A 13,000-nucleotide genomic window follows, 5' to 3' on the forward strand; every position below is an offset into this window, starting at 1 on the left:
ACATTGAACACTTAGTGTTACAACTTGTAATCAATCCTAAACATACTTTATCTATAGAAATTTTTCCACTTGAAAATAAATGTTATATTACAACTAAGGTAAAGGCTACAAAAGAGAAAAGCATGGAGTTGTATGAGACTTGGGCAACTGGGTGACATTCTGCTCACTGTTCAACATCCAGTTCTCCATGGAAGAAGAGTAATGCACAATAGAATTAGCAAAATTGCCTTTGCTGTGATGAAATATCTGACCTAATTAACTTCACAAAGAGAAGATGTTTATCCAGTTCATATCTATGGAGGTTCTATCTCAAGTTAAGGTGGTCTCATTGCTTTGGACCTTTTCTTTGGGCCTCTGGTAAAGAAACTGGTGGCAGAGGCAAAGGGTATAGGCCAAAGAGCAGCACATCACATGTTCAGGAGGTAGAGGAAGACTGAAAAATGACTCCCATAATCTCTCTTAAGAGCACACTCCAAATGGCCTGAGGACCTCTCACTAGGCTTCACCCCTTTAAAAAGGTACCACCTAGCTGTGCATAGTGGCACACACCTTTAATCCCAACACTTGGGAAGCAGGGGCAAGTGGATCTCTGTGAGTTCAGGACAGACATCATGAGTTCCAGAATAGCCAGGGCTACACGGAGAAATCCTGTCTTAAAAAACAAACAAACAAATAAATACACAAATAAAAGGTGCTGTGACCTCCCAATAATACCATCCTGACTACCAAGACTTTGTCATGTACACCTTTGAATGACATTCAAACTATTGCGGTAGTAGTCATCGATGATTTCAAGCTAAGGGGATGTCACTGAGATATACACCATCACATGTCTTTATATAAACTGTGATCTGGTTCCATATATCACAGCAATAAGCTAATATCCATGCTCAGTAAATATAGATAACAAGTTGAATCTGTTTGCTAAGGCTGCTACCGCAAAACATGCCATAGACTGGGAGACTTCAGCAATTAACATTTAGTTTCTCACAGTTCTGAAGACTACAAGCTTAAGGTTAAGTTCCAGCACAGCTAGCTTCTGGCAAGGATTTTCTCTCTCTCTCTCTCTCTCTCTCTCTCTCTCTCTCTCTCTCTCTCTCTCTCTCTCTCTCTCTCTGACACCTTCATACAGCCATATACAGCCACCTTTTCACCGTGACTTCATGTGACCTTTCCAAGGTTCAGGAAGAGAGATTTCTGGTGTCTCCTCCTCTTGTTATGAAGACATCAATTATTAGGTTGATTAGAGCCTTGTCTCTGTGACCTTATTTAAGCTTAATTACTTCTCTAAATGGCATACCTCCAAATGCCATTCCATCGCAGGCTAGGTATTCAGCTTATGAATTTCACAAAGGCACAATTAATCTATAGCAAGTCCTGTGTTCTCCCTTTGCTGAGTGAGCATATGAGGCCTTCCTCTGAATCACGTGCCCAACCTAGAGTCTGCAGGTAGGTAAAGGGATATCCTCAAAGTCATTATGAGAAATCTAGCCAAGCATAACTGCATAACTCAACTTCACCCATAAAACAATTCACAATCTATATGAATAAACTGCAAGTTTAGATTTCATGATTGACAAAATAATAATACAATAAATATGTTGAGAAATTCACTGCAGCTTTCATTCATAAAGTGTTTTATCAGCAAGGAGACATAATTGCTCTAATACCAGGTAATGAGACATTGAAGCTTAGTGTGGTAAAAGAGTGAACTTTCATCATTCTGAAGGGGAGAGGACATTCCAGAGGAACCAGCATTACATAACAGATTCAAATGGCCCAGGAGTGGACAGTAAGACCACAGTCTTCTTGGGAGTAGCCTTTGAAGTGATATTATTGAAAATTATTAGGATTTTGGAGTCCAGTGCATAGCACTAGTTACATGCGTGCCTCTTTGGACATTTTAGACAGTTCACATAGAGCTTTAGTATGGAAAGTTCTTGAAAAGAGCTTCACTATCCAAGAGTCTTCTGTAACATAAAAGGTATGTTGCCTAGGATTCAGATCCTAAAGCAGTGGCCACAGGACTAAATAAACCCATGTGGGCAAAAGCAAAATGTAGATCAGAGCAGACTAATTCTCTCCTCTTGATCCCTCCACACACACAGAAGATTGTGGTCTTCTCTCACTAGACTACTTGATGACACAAAAGAGATAAATAGCCAAAAGAGGCAACTCATTTTTCTCCAACAAAAGTACATTAAATAAACAATGAATCAATGCTTCTTTTTCCTCTTGGGTCAATATCTATAAACACATATTGTAATTTTTTATTTACAATTTTTAACAAACAACCATTGAAAAAATCTCCATTTTATTTGGCTTACTTATGCTAGAGAATTTCAGTTTATGTTTTTGATTTAGAGAAGTACTTGGGAGAAAATTCTGAATAAAATGGAAGATTTGAAACAAATGAGCTTTTTTATCAACATAAACAATGCTGCATTTTTTTTAGAAGTTCAGAAAGTTTGTCTAAAACGTGGCGAGTTAATCAATGTGTTATATCAAGAAATGTATAGTTCTATAAAAGCAAATTATTACAACAAGATCCCAATTTTTTACTCAATTGTCACATAATCTTAGTATATCTAACCATATTTAAGCCCTTTTAAAGCAAGAAAACTTAAAGAATATGATTTTATAAGTTCTTTATCATTCTTCTTCTAACTTAAAACAGTATGAAATGGTAGAGAGTTTGTCTGAATAAAATTGCATGCACAAACTTCAAAGGGAACTTTATTCACTCTGCTATACAGAAGTTAGGATGTCTTTGAGGTCTGGGGATGTAGAACTGTAGGTAGAATGTTTGCATGCCATGAACAAAGCTCTTGGTTCAATCTCCAGAACTATATAATCTATGTCTGGTGATACAAACCTGTAAACCCAGCATCCAGAAGGCAAGAGAAGGAAGATCAGGAAAAATTCAAGGTCATCCTCAGATACATAGTCTGTTCGAAGCCAACCTGGAATACAGAAAATCCTGCCTCAAAAAAAAAAAAAAAAAATTAGTACCTGTGTGCGCTTCTGCGTCTTCATGTATCATATTCTTATATCAGCTCTATAAAGTGATACTGTTGCCAATACAGCTTTTCAGAGGAGATATCTGAAGTTTTACTCTCCTGAGGCAAAGCTTGGCAATGTGCTGGACGAATGCAGAAATGTCTAATTACAGAGGTTGGCTTTAAGTATGTCACCATAAACATTTTCTTCTTATTTCTCCATGTCTATTCAAACCCTGGGTTCACCAAAGTCTATCCCAAGTGTCTATCCCAAGACTTCCCCTGAATATTTATGCATGTTCTTCTCACTCAAAACTATCACAAGCTCCACTGAATTGATAATGAAAATCAAGCCCAGCAGAACTTTATCCACTATAACAAAAAAATAAAATTGTGAACTTTTCAGCTTAATGGGTGGAGCTGTGAAATATTATATTAAGCAGAGTAACCTTTTCACTGAAAACCCAGTTGTTGCAGGATGTTCTGTATGGCAAATGTATTGCTGATTGGTCAATAAATAAATCACTGATTGGCCAGTGGCCAGGCAGGAAGTATAGGCGGGACAAGAATAAAGCTGGGAAGTGGAAGGCTGAGTCAGAGACACTGCCAGCAGCCACGATGACAAACAGCATGTAAAGATGCCAGTAAGCCACGAGCCACGTGGCAAGGTATAGATTTATAGAAATGGGTTATTTTAATCTGTAAGAACAGTTAGCAAGAAACCTGCCACGGCCATACAGTTTGTAACCAATATAAGTCTCTGTGTTTACTTGGTCAGGTCTGAGTGGCTGTGGGACTGGCAGGTGACAGAGATTTGTCCTGACTGTGGGCCAGGCAGGAAAACTCTAGCTACACCCAGTTCCATAGATTCTCCCCCATATGTGTGTCTTAGCTTCTAATCTATACTTCTGTGTGCTAAAGTTGAAGAATTCCAGAAACTAGAAAGAGGTCACTAAAATGGGGGTTGGTGCCTTAAAGGAGAGGGGATGGTGCATGGTTATGATATAAAAATAGGGGTAGGCATGATCCTGAAAATGGAAAGGATTAAAACAAAAAGGAGTTTAGAGGATAGGGAAGATAAAAGGTATGGGAAGGGTTAACCAAAAAAGAGGAGAGATGAAAAAACCATGTGAAAACAATCTTTTAACCAAGCTAAAAATTATACTTTATTTAGAAATATAAAAAAGAGCTTAAATGAGAGACCTCTCGTGGCTGGAATAAGCTGATTGTAGAAACCACGGGCTGTTCAACAAAATCTCCAATGCCAACAATGGGATATCTCATTAAAAGCATAGGTCAAGGAGCCCTATATGCCCCTCAAAATGTAAATTCATCCTATCACTATTGGTTGCCCACCAGAACTTGACGATAAGACCCAATTGCTAATGACCACATACCCTGGTTGCCCTGTATAGAAACATCAAGCTGAAACTGAACTAGAAGCCCCCAAGCTAACTAGCTTTCATAGTCCCAGAAGTTGCTCTGCAGGCTACTGGGGGAGAAAGGGTATCAGTAGCCTGCCATATTTACGAACCATATTAACTACAAGACTAACATGACAGGGAAAGTATGTGATAGACAGCCTATTTAATTCCTCACTTTAAGATTAGAATTTATGATTCATAGAGGGAATACAAATCATCTTGTGCTGCTGGTAGTAAGGTGAGGACCAAAAGAGTCCCAAAGGAAGACTCCTTTTCTTCCCCCTCATCTCTTTGAAGACAAGCCTAAAAGGAGAATTCACCAATTTGGGATAAGAAGGTTAGAGCCTGAATCCCAGACAAATGAATAACAATCTTTTGGTTCATAGTTTCCTTGTCCCTAACATGTGGCTACATGTGGTTTGGGGACTCGAACTTCATATACTGTCTGTAAGTTTCTATGATAGTGTACATATGCTAGCCATTACAGTATGCATACCTTTTCATTAGCACTCCCCAAAGCAAATTAATTAAAAGATGGAGTAATAATAGTGAAACTCATGGAAAACAAGATGACCAGTTGGCCAAATTGTTAGAATAAAAGAAAGAATTAACAAATAAAATATATGGCACAGCAGCCTGGCACAGTGTAACAGGAGGTCTAAGTGGATTCCTGGCCTTACTGCTTCTTTATGTGACCTCATTTAGAGAGACCCTAGGCGCAGTGAATGAGGCTGAATCTCCAGACACCTGACAGACTGAAGCATGTGAATGTCTCCTAGGCTCCCTGTCATCTAGAAAGCGGAGCTGGTCACTATACCACCTGGTTCACAGAACTGTTCTTTGAGCTATCTTTTAAAGTACAATACAGGGCCAAAGCCATTGTTGCTACACAATGATGATTTCCATTTCTAAAATACTGACAGTAACTCTCACCTCACAGGATATGAATGATGACAAAGGAGCTAAGTCAAATTGCATATCTAATAAGTGACTGATGTCTCCAATGCATTATAAATACCCTCAATCCCTTTTGCTCTCTTCTCTTTTTCTCCTCACACATGAACTGGCTGTCAAAACTCTCTAGGGAAATGTGGTCTAAGAGGCATTCCATAAGGCAATTTCTCTCAGTTGGTGATTGTAAACTTTTAGTGTACACCACAACCCTTTGGAGACATATGTTTGTTGTTGTAATTGTTGCTGCTGCTGTTGTTGTTTTTTTTTGTTTTGTTTTGTTCTGTTTTTAGATGTGGTTGCTATTGTTGTTATTGTTGTTTTTAATGCAGCAATATTCAGCGTCCTTCTACCAATGGAAAGGAAGCCGAGAAACCTACTTTTTCTTTGCTACTGTTTGTTTTGCTTTGTTTTTACAAATAATCCCAATGCAAGCGACACAACAATGAGTCAACCTTGCTAAATGGTTTAAGCCTTTTTACCTGAAGTATGGTCCAGCAATTGCAGCATCCCCACCTGTGGAAGGTGTCCAGCCCACCCAGACCTGCTGGATCAGGGGCATCCCCTTAAGGAGGTCTCCTAGTGAGTCTGTGTGAGCACAGTGGAGAGTGCTGGGCTAGGCATTGCTTCTGGGCACTGAGAACTGAGAATTAGAGCCACAAAATTAATCTAGTGAAGTACTTCTTCTCTACAGAAACAGTGTCACTATATTCCACCAGAAATGACAGCTTTGCAAAAGATTGGTAAGGATAAAATCAAGTTAAACAATCCAAACATGTTTGCTGAACTGCTACTAGGAATTCCCCCCCCCCTTATGTAATTCAAGGTCTTTTTTTTAAATAAAAAAAAAATTAGTTTTAGTAGAAAAATACTCTTTAGAAAATATCTATCTTGATGATTTTAAATTTCAGGGGTTATTTTTTTTTTTTTTTGAGACAGGATTTCTCTATGTAGCTTTGCGCCTTTCCTGGAACTCACTTGGTAGTCCAGGCTGGCCTCGAACTCACAGAGATCCGCCTGGCTCTGCCTCCTGAGTGCTGGGATTAAAGGCCTGTGCCACCACTGCCTGGCTTAAATTTCAGTTTTAAAAAATGTAAACAAGAAATTCTTATGGATTTTTCTATTGCTTATGGCTCAAAATAAAATTTGATATTAAATTATATAATAATGATGGCCTGGATTTTGTGTGTTCATCGTTCTGTCTATTGGTACAGTTTTGTCAATTCTATTTTTCTTTTATGGATTTCTAGGCATAGACATAATTAGCATGTTTTATGTAAAGTGCATAGCTCAATGGATGACAGCACAAGAATGCACTGGTCTCTGAACTCCATTATTCTCACTTAAATCATTGTGTCTTATTTTGAGCCAACCTTGAGTGTATGTAGTCCCCTATGTGGGCTGGCCTTCTCCTCTAACACAATGTCTTTGAAGTCCATCCTTTTTTGATGCATCATTTATTGCTGTGTGCTCTGTAGCTTTTGTGTTCATTGCTTTATAGCATGAATATATCAGAATCTCCTACTTTGGTAACTTCAGTGACAGGCATGTGGGTTGATTCTAGTTTGAGGTCTTGTGAATGAAGATAACGTAATTGCTTCTGTATGATTGTCTTGAATGTGCACACCTACTGATGAGTATATATCTACAAATGAGTTTCTCTTTAACAGTTTTCTATGTAGTATAATGGCTTCTCCAGGTTGACCATTGCAGTATTCAAGATGAGCAGATGTGATCACTCAGTGAGATCCTAGGATACAGTCACGGGAGGGAGGGAGCTTACAAGGATTTCAAGGTTTGTAAATGGGCATCAGATTTCTGAGGCTTATGGCCCTTCACAAGCTCCTCACAAGGCTCCTTTCCTCCCTGTAGTCATAGAATTAAACAAATGGCTGCAGTGGAGCTGTTCACTAGTGCATCTACCCTTCCTGCAGAGGTTAAACATGTTATAGGATTTCTTGGTTGTATAGGTATTAGGGCCACCAATGATCCACAAATAAACCAACAAGCTCCTTTGTACACTGTCTGATTTTTAATAAAAACCCTTTCTTTTGATGTTTCAGCTCCCTCTTTATTTGGGGTATTCTTTAACTCCTTTCCAGGAAAAATCATATGACACTTGGCATATGAATGGGTATCAAAGGTGACTGGGGAGGAGGTGAGGGTGAGGTGATTCCTGGTGTGGCCATCTTTCTCTCTGTGGTATGGGATAGTGTAGCTTGCAGCTGTGCTGATGACTGCATAGACCCTGCCATGCATGGTAAGACATGCACTTGAGGCTGAGCTGTCTCTCACAGGAAATTGGCCTACATTGGGGAGGAACTACAACAGGAAATAGACAATTTCGAGGTATCCTCCATGGTAGCCCCTGATTTGGCAAGAAAACTGGGGAAGGGGGAGAGTGAGATAAATGTTCTGCTTTTCAATTTTTTTTTATGGTCAGGGTACCCATAAGGAAAGACCAGGCAATAGAGGTTGGGCTACTTGCAAACAAATGTGACAGGACATGTGACCAGCTGCAATTCCCAGAGGAAAAGTGACAAAAAGCTAAATACTGTGCTTGGGATCTTTTGGGCAGCTTTAAAGTATGAACAAAAGTTCACAAATGTATGAGTGATGGGGAGTATCAGTGACCCTCCTTATACTACCAAAGGTAGAAGAACAGCGCAAGAACAGCTCGTGGGCTGGAAACTGTCCCAGATGTCATTCATCTGATGGGGGGCCAAGTTTGCTCACAAATTAAAGTCATGCAGGGTGACTACTGGCCCTAATTTGATTTGTGGATTAATTTGTATTAATTAATTAATACAAACGCAGTGACCTTTGGGGATACTGAAATTAAATGTACCTTAATTCATGGAAAGCTTCAAAAGTTAGAGGCACAAGGGGAGCAGTGTGTGGATATGGAGGTATAATCATGCAGGTAAAAAATATTAAACTTGCCCTAAGAGTGGAAATTTATCCCTCCCTAAAAATATACTCTGTGTATTTACTTCCTGCAAGAAAACACACTGGGGTACATATACTCTTAGGATACACCGTGCAAACCACCGTAATAAAGTTCTTGTCTGAATGTACAAATACAAAGGCAATCGTGCACCTGGGTAGAATGGCAGCTCCTAAAGTTGAAACACTATTTACACATCCCAAGCCCCTTTCAATAGCCACATCCTAGCTTTACAATTATCTGACAGATTGAATCTTTATAATTTTCAGACCCCAAGCTAAGGGCTAGGATTCTAGATGTGAAGGTACAGACTCCTCCCCACCACAACCATCATAATTCAACCCATGAAAAGGACAACGTCAGATGAGGGGAAAAAAGAAGAAAGGATAGATGCTGACTTGGGATCCTTAGTCAGACAACACACTAGAAAGCCTCTGGGATTTGAAACCAGATGAATTATTGGTGAAGAACAGGACAAAATTTCTGAGAATGAAAACCAACTTTAGATTAGAAGAAGTATGACTTAGAAGCAGAAAAGAGTCCCTAAATCTGAACAAGGCTCTTCTCTGGGACTTTATCTCTCTGTAACACCATGGGTTTAACTGTCAACAATAATGGAAACACTACATATAAAATATTTTGGTATCTAGAAAATAGATGACAGTCTAATACTAATGGCATACTTTAGGGTACAAAAATGTATTCTGCTCAAATGCTTTCTGAATTAGCATGGTCTTGGGTCATTTAACCAGCCTCAAATATATTTTTACATTCCATGGAAAAGAAAATAGTGCAGTACTGTTATATGGAGGAGCTAACCAGAAATTTAATGTCAGTAGCATGACTCCTTCCCAACCAGGTATGGCTCCAGAGCTGCAGAGAGAGTATCAGGGTCCAATGCCTGAGCTACACCTAGACCAGAAGCAGAATACAGAATTAGTCCAGGAATTAGCAGAATACTTTCCAAATCATCAAGGAGATATGTGAACCTCCAGGGTCCATGAAGCTTGATGGAGCCAAGTGAAGAGATTGTGGTGTTGGTAATATTCTAAGTTTATAGGCTCGGTTTCCAAGATGACTTTTCCTTACTGATGTAATATTCTTAACTATAGTAGATGCTGCACTAGTTATTTTTCCAGTTGCTGTAACAAAACAACTTATGAAAGAAATTTACAAAAGGAAAGGTTTATTTTCTCTGGGTTGGTGGGTGCAATCTGTCATGGTAGAAAGTCATATGGTGAACTTTAGATAAATGGTCCTAGTTCTCCTACAATCAGGAAGCAGAAAGAGATGAATATTGCTACTTAGTTTGCTTTCTCCTCTTCTCTTCTCCTTTGTCCCAGGACCCCAGGCCCTAGAATGATGCCACTTACATCTAGGACAAGACTTCTTTCCTCAGAAAAACTTCTGTGTAAACTCCTTCAGAAACAAGAGCTATATCTCCTAGGTGATTCCATATCCAGAGAGACGGTGAGGATTTCGCAGCACCTACGACTCACAGAAGCCTCTCTCTCCACTTAGGGCCACTATGTGCTTCTCCGGGGTCCCCTCGTGCTTAGTGGATTGTTTTTGTTTGTTTTTTTCTTTTTATTAAAGAGATTATTCAAAACTCAAGTCCAAGTGGATCAAAGACCTCAACATAAATCCAGTTACACTTATTCTCATAGAAGAGAAAGTAGTAAGTAGTCTTGAACACATTGGCATAGGAGACCACTTCCTAAATATAACACCAATTGCACAGACACTGAGAGCAACAATAAATAAATGGGACCTCTTGAAACTGAGAAGCTTCTATAAGGCAAAGAAAATGGTAAATAAGACAAAATTACAGCCTACAGAATGGGAAAATATCTTCACCAACCCTACCTCTGACAGAAGGCTAATCTCCAAAATATATAAAGAACTCAAGAAACTGGACATCAAAATATCAAACAATCCAATTAAAAAATGGGCTACAGAGCTAAACAGAGAATTTTCAAGAGAAGAATTTGAAATGGCAAAAAGATATTTAAGGAATTGCTCAACATCCTTAGTCATAAGGGAAATGCATATCAAAATGACTCTTAGATAGCCATCTTGCACCTGTCAGAATGGCTGAGATCAAAAAACACTGAAGACAGCTTATGTTAGAGAGGAAGTGGAGCAGAGGGAACACTCCTCCACTGTTGGTGGGAATGCAAACTTGTGCAGCCACTTTGGAAATCAGTATGGCAGTTTCTCAGAAAATTAGGAATCAATCTACCTCAAGACCCTATGATACCACTCTTGGACATATATGCAAGGGATGGTCAATCATACCACAAGGACACTTACTCGTTCAACTATGTTCACAGAAGCATTGTTCCAGAACCTGGAAACAAGCTAGATGTCCCTCAACTGAAGAATGGATAAAGAAAATGTGGTACGTATACACAATGGAGTACTATTCAGCAGTAAAAAACAATGACATCATGAAATTTGCAGGCAAATGGATGGAACTAGAAAATGTCATCCTGAGTGAGATGACCAAGACTCAAAAAGACAAATATGGCATGTACTCACCCATAGTGGATACTAGATGTAAAGCAAAGGATAATCAGACTACAACCCACAGCTTCAGAGAAGCAAGCTAATAAGGAAGAGAGATGCATGGATTGCCCTGGAAAGGGGAAATATATAAGATCTCCTGAATAAACTGGGGCTGTGGGGGTGGGCAGCAATAGAGGATAGGGGATGGGAAATGAGAAAATAAGGGAACAGGGTGTTAGAACTGGAACCGGGATGGAGTGAGAGAGCAATGAAAGAGATATCTTAATAGAGGGAGACATCATGGGGATAGGGAGAAACCTGGTGCTAGGGAAGTTGCCAGGAATCTACAAGGATGCCCCCAGCTTAGACTACTAGCAATAGTGGAGAGGGTGCCTGAGCTAGTAATCAGATTGGTGAATACCCTAACTGTCATCATAGAGTCTTCATCCAGTAACTGATGAAAGCAGATGCAGATATCCATAGTCAAGCACCAGGCCAAGCCCCAGAAGTCCAGTCAAAGAGAAGAAAGAGGGATTCTATGAGCAAGGGGCATCAAGATTATGATGGGGAAACCTACACAGGCAACTGAACCAAACTAGTGGGAACTCATGAACTTTAGACCAACAGCTGTGGAGACTGCATAAGACTTGTCTAAGCCCTCTGCACAAGTGAGGCAGTTGTATAGCTTGTTCTGCTTAAGGAGCCCCTGGCAGTAGGATCAGGATCTATCCCTGGTGCATGAGTTGGCTTTTTGGAGCCCATTACCTATGATGGGACACCTCACACAGCCTTGAGGCAGGGGGAGAGGATGGGGCCTACCTCAAGTGAATATACCAGACTTGGCTGATTCCCCATGGGAGGCCTTACGTTTTTGGAGGAGGGAATGGATGGATGGGTTGGGAGGACCCTGGTGGGAGCAGAAAGAAGGAAGACAGTGGGATCTTCAGTTGGTATGTAAAATGAATAAAAAAAAATTTCTTAATAAAGGAAAAAAAGAGATTCTTTTCTTATAAAATATATCTTGATTACCATTTCCCCTCCCTCTACTCCTCCCAGTTCCTCCCAATGTCCCCTCCCATCCAAATCTACTCCCTTTGTGACTCTCATTAGAAAAGAACAGGCTTCTAAGAGATAGTAATAAACTATAATAAAATAAAATATAATAAGATAAAACATAAAACTACCACATTGAAGTTGGGCAAGGCAAATTAACACAAGGCAAAAGCCCAAGAAAAGGCACAAGAATAAAGGACTCACTTGTTCACATGTTCAGGAATTACATAAAAATTAAAACACTAAACTGAAAGCTATAATACATACACTGAGAACCTGCTACAGACTCATGTCAGCCCTGTGCTTTCTGCTTCAGTCTCTGAGTTTACATGCAGCTTTGCTCATGTTGATTTAGAGGGTCTTGTTCTCCTTGTGCCCTACATTCCTTCTAACTCTTATACTCTGTCTGCCTCTTCTTCCATTGGTGTTCTCTGAGCTCTGACAGGAGAGATTTGATGGAGACATCCCATTTGGAGCTGTATGTTCAAAGGTCTCACTCTGTATAATGTCTGGCTGTGAGTCTCTGTATTTGTTACCATTTGCTGAAGAAGGAAACTTCTCTGTTGCTGATGGAGTATTGCTTAGGACTGTGAAGTCTATGTCTGGATAGTAAACTAGGGCCTCTCTGGTTCTCTCTCTCTCTCTCTCTCTCTCTCTCTCTCTCTCTCTCTCTCCCTCCATCTGTGTGTGTGTGTGTGTGTGTGTGTGTGTGTGTGTGTGTGTGTGTGTGTGCATACATGTGCATATACACAATTCCCCTTTTAAAGGACACGTGGACTAATGCATCAGGTAGTCTTGACAGCCAAAACATGATTCCAGCTACAAAAAATAGGGCCAAAGGGGAGTAAAGTAAGAGCAGAGTTTACAAGATAAGATACTTTGGGCTTGAAAACGCCAACAGACCTGAGACGGTAGAGATGGCCCACTGCTATATTTTTAGCACCTAGTGCAGTAATTGCCGTGTTATAGGTACAATGACCATAATTAACTAAAAGGATGAATCAATGAGAAAGAGCAGATGGGCATTCCAGACACAGATAAACAGGACCCAGGGCATTACCGTCCTGTTCTCTGGAGTCTCACTAATGGACATGAGAATAAGTTACCAAAAATAGCAT

The 13,000-nt window shown here is 39.9% G+C and overlaps 1 long non-coding RNA gene across 1 annotated transcript in view; it reads right to left on the reverse strand.

Moving 5' to 3' along the window:
• The window catches only part of LOC128108374 (uncharacterized), a 122,721-nt gene that overhangs the window by 47,133 nt on the left and 62,588 nt on the right, over window positions 1–13,000 (reverse strand). Inside the window, exons 4-5 of the long non-coding RNA XR_008217452.1 lie at window positions 5,857–6,010; window positions 2,876–2,980 (exon numbers count right to left, since the gene is read on the reverse strand). This is a non-coding gene — a long non-coding RNA (uncharacterized LOC128108374). The remainder of the gene's footprint in view (window positions 1–2,875; window positions 2,981–5,856; window positions 6,011–13,000) is intronic.

The sequence above is a fragment of the Peromyscus californicus genome, unplaced genomic scaffold (genome assembly GCF_007827085.1).
Source record: "Peromyscus californicus insignis strain IS unplaced genomic scaffold, ASM782708v3 Scaffold_13__1_contigs__length_99412109, whole genome shotgun sequence".
Classification (NCBI taxonomy): domain Eukaryota; kingdom Metazoa; phylum Chordata; class Mammalia; order Rodentia; family Cricetidae; genus Peromyscus; species Peromyscus californicus.